Below are 5,000 nucleotides of genomic sequence, written 5' to 3' on the forward strand. Positions count from 1 at the left end.
GATAGAAAACGTAATGGAATGATGGAATAAAAGAATAAACGAATGCAGGTAAAAGATTGCAATGTTTTCTCTGCATGCCTGCTAATGCTACAATCAATAGAGACATTTACATAATCAAGATATATCTGCTTAACTGTGCAGCAATTACTGGAAGCTAAACATTGCTGAAGTTGGCCGCAGTGTCCTTTTGCATTGGCAAGTCTTCCAGTTCACGAAGAACAATAAATTTTAATCTCAAAGGAGGCGAAACGAAATCTCTTCATTCTGCTTCACATGTTTTGCAGTCTTAAAGTGAATACTGAAAATGTTTGCTGCCGTGATTAATTATCTACTAATTCATTATGGTCTCTGCTTTAAGCATAACAGCAACGATTTTGAAAGTAGAGGAGAGTTAGTAGATGTCATAAATATCACTACTTGGTTATTCTGGTCTCCAGGTTCACGTGGACGTGGTTCTCAAATTAGTTTGGGGCTGCCGCCACCTAGGCCACATTACTAGCGTCTCCATCCCAATAAACCATCACAAATATAGACTTCTTTCTGAAGCAACTTCAAAGGAACTGTATTTCACAAATAAAACTTAACCTAAGAAAGCCATTATTTTGTTGTTTTTACCTGAATCGCAACTCTATCATCACCCCTCTTTTTACATGAATTGCTACACCATTACCCCCTCACTTCTCTTGAACGTCCATTTGGAACTTTCCAGCGCCACCCGGGGAGCAATACCACTGTATTAGAACACAAAGTATTGTGTTGTTTAGATTGAACGAATATCTCATACGTGCTCGTGGAGCATAAAAGCACTCGCATGATTTCAACTTGCTACAAGATCCTCAGTAAAAGATTCCAGCAGCGCAATAACAGCCGACTCTCCCGTCAGCGATATAGAAAATCTCAGTTTCTATTCGGGCACTGGTGGGGGAAAACAGCCAGTGGACTTGATAAAAAAATTATTAATTGCGATTGAAACAGTATTAATACCAAAAACCAATCTTGATCTTCAGCTTAAAGTGGAGGTTGCGTACCCTTATCAGATGGGTAGTTATGATGGATATATTGGGCTTCGTATATTTGTACCCTAGTGTCACTTTGATGGCATGTGCTGCTCTCTCACTCAATAATAATAATAACAATAATAATAATAATAATAATAATAATAATAATAATAATAATAATAATAATAATAATAATAATCTGCAAAAACCTGGATTTGCCCCATGAAAAAAACTGGTGGGAACACAAACCACCTCCAGTGCTTGAAAATGACCACATCTCACTCCTCTGGAACTTCCCCATTCAAACTGACAGAAAGATAGATGCAAGTAGGCCAGACATCATATTGAAAGACTTCAAACAAAGAATATCCCTCCTCATTGATATGACTGTCCCAATCGATATAAACGTATCTGTCAAGACCTACCAAAAACTGACCAAATATAAAGATCTTGAAATAGAAATCAGCAAAATGTGGAACCTGAAGACGAAAACAATACCTGTTGTCATAGGTGCCTTGGGAATGATAGCAAAAGGGGCTGATTGCTACCTAACAAAGGAGAGGCCGGTCGATTACATCGACCCCAGCGCTCAACCGGTTCTTGTTTTAGCGACGTCGAAGGAATGAATGGTAGAGTCGATCTATGTGGCATTTCAACTAGGAACGTAAAGACGGACGAAATGCCGCAAAGCGGTAATGATTCTGCCACCTCACTCCCTTAATAATAATAATAATAATAATAATAATAATATGCCCTGATGCAGTACCAGGCAGTGGCTCTCATGGCTTCTGATCTTAACTGATTGGAAGTGTTATCATGTACATTGTTTTGTCTTGGTATAAAAGATGGCTACAGCAAATATTCTGCTCAATACCACAGATTTGCTTGTCAGTTGTTTGACCTTAACCAGTTGAGCATGTCCCTTAGTGGCTGACGATATGTGCATCTCTGATCACGAGCAGAAGTAGTGGGGGAGCATCATAGCCATGTGTTGAGAGGGATTCTTTGGGGTTTGAATAGTTCACCTCTGGAAACATGGGTGGTTCTTTCAACATCCTTAAACAACCCTTATTCAGGGACCTTTTGAGCGGTATGGGCTACTCAACCCGAAGAAATTTCTAACTGGGCCCCACCTGCAAGGTCATGTGCTGTTTATCTTGATATGAGATCACCATGTCGCGCACACGTGGTTGTGATGCATGTGCCTGGTGTACCTTTATCAGACGGGTAGTCATGATGGGTATACTGGGCTTCGTATATTTTACCCCAGTGTCACTTTGATGGCATGAACTGCTCTCTCACTCAATAATAATAATAATAATAATAATAATAATAATAATAATAATAATAATACAAAACCATTTGGGTGACTATAAACGTCGGTTGATTGCCTCGGAAGAATATGCTAAAATAATCAAAAACAAAATTTTTTAAATGCAGAAATCGTTCTGGCTATTTCTGTGTATGTAATGTTTGTAACAGTTTATTGATTATTGTCTCGCGCAATTAATGTATAACAGATGTTTCATGGGGTCAATGACCGGACGCTATGTGTAAACAAGCTGCTATCGTTTAGTACCGATATAGTTTTTTGTTTTTTTCTTTCTCCACACAAAATGTGACGCAAGCACTTAAAATATTGACATTCAGTCTAAGGTTAAATGAAAAATGCATTGCTTTGGGTATATTTTATCTTTTACTTGTTTTTGTCATTATACTGCGGCCATGTTGGGGCACCGCCTTATAGAATTGACACCAGCAATTATTTCTTTACGCCTGGTACTTTTATATGTATATATATACGACGACGAGCTTCGTTCAGTATCTGTCTACCAAATCCAACTTTCGGTAAGCTATATTAGAGGACACTTGAACAAGATACCACGCAGTGGGACCGAACCTGGGACCATGAGATGGAGAAGCAAATTTCGTTCCACACTGTCACACCTGTGCCTACTCGAGTCTGGTTTATAAAAATAAGGAAAATAGAGTTTTTAAAATTAAAAAAAAGTATGAATACGATTGGTACATAATGTATTTGATGGTACATAAGGCAAAACTTTTACTCAAGTCAAAATGTCGCTGATGTAGACGGTTTGATTAAACAATCTGCCGGGTTAGCCAGATGCCACACTTTGGCGCAGCGGAATATGCTAGAAGACATGGCAGTACTATATAATACGGTGCTTTTATCGCTTCGCGAACATTTGGGGTTTTCTGGTCTGATAATATATTCGCATCTGTATCGTTTTTTGGCATCAATGAAATTAATTCCAGCTGAGCATTGGGATCGATGTAATGGACTTCACCCCACTACTTGGTTATTCTGGTCTCCAGGTTCACGTGGACGTGGTTCTCAAATTAGTTTGGGGCTGCCGCCACCTAGGCCACATTACTAGCGTCTCCATCCCAATAAACCATCACAAATATAGACTTCTTTCTGAAGCAACTTCAAAGGAACTGTATTTCACAAATAAAACTTAACCTAAGAAAGCCATTATTTTGTTGTTTTTACCTGAATCGCAACTCTATCATCACCCCTCTTTTTACATGAATTGCTACACCATTACCCCCTCACTTCTCTTGAACGTCCATTTGGAACTTTCCAGCGCCACCCGGGGAGCAATACCACTGTATTAGAACACAAAGTATTGTGTTGTTTAGATTGAACGAATATCTCATACGTGCTCGTGGAGCATAAAAGCACTCGCATGATTTCAACTTGCTACAAGATCCTCAGTAAAAGATTCCAGCAGCGCAATAACAGCCGACTCTCCCGTCAGCGATATAGAAAATCTCAGTTTCTATTCGGGCACTGGTGGGGGAAAACAGCCAGTGGACTTGATAAAAAAATTATTAATTGCGATTGAAACAGTATTAATACCAAAAACCAATCTTGATCTTCAGCTTAAAGTGGAGGTTGCGTACCCTTATCAGATGGGTAGTTATGATGGATATATTGGGCTTCGTATATTTGTACCCTAGTGTCACTTTGATGGCATGTGCTGCTCTCTCACTCAATAATAATAATAACAATAATAATAATAATAATAATAATAATAATAATAATAATAATAATAATAATAATAATCTGCAAAAACCTGGATTTGCCCCATGAAAAAACTGGTGGGAACACAAACCACCTCCAGTGCTTGAAAATGACCACATCTCACTCCTCTGGAACTTCCCCATTCAACTGACAGAAAGATAGATGCAAGTAGGCCAGACATCATATTGAAAGACTTCAAACAAAGAATATCCCTCCTCATTGATATGACTGTCCCAATCGATATAAACGTATCTGTCAAGACCTACCAAAAACTGACCAAATATAAAGATCTTGAAATAGAAATCAGCAAAATGTGGAACCTGAAGACGAAAACAATACCTGTTGTCATAGGTGCCTTGGAATGATAGCAAAAGGGGCTGATTGCTACCTAACAAAGGAGAGGCCGGTCGATTACATCGACCCCAGCGCTCAACCGGTTCTTGTTTTAGCGACGTCGAAGGAATGAATGGTAGAGTCGATCTATGTGGCATTTCAACTAGGAACGTAAAGACGGACGAAATGCCGCAAAGCGGTAATGATTCTGCCACCTCACTCCCTTTCTACTGGCAAGAGGCCAAAAATTTTTGGAGTGGGGTGAAGTCCATTACATCGATCCCAATGCTCAGCTGGAATTAATTTCATTGATGCCAAAAAACGATACAGATGCGAATATATTATCAGACCAGAAAACCCCAAATGTTCGCGAAGCGATAAAAGCACCGTATTATATAGTACTGCCATGTCTTCTAGCATATTCCGCTGCGCCAAAGTGTGGCATCTGGCTAACCAACGACTCTACTCAGAAACTGGGATGTGTCCTGTTACATGTATTAATCAGGAACGCCCGCTCACGCTGTTTGTTGCCTCGAGTAGCACTTTGCGCTATCATGTTCTCTTCACTGAAGATCCGGTTGGGTTGACGGCTCGAGTTGGTCGATGACATGCCACATGGT

Source organism: Octopus sinensis, linkage group LG4, assembly GCF_006345805.1.
Source record: "Octopus sinensis linkage group LG4, ASM634580v1, whole genome shotgun sequence".
Taxonomy (NCBI): domain Eukaryota; kingdom Metazoa; phylum Mollusca; class Cephalopoda; order Octopoda; family Octopodidae; genus Octopus; species Octopus sinensis.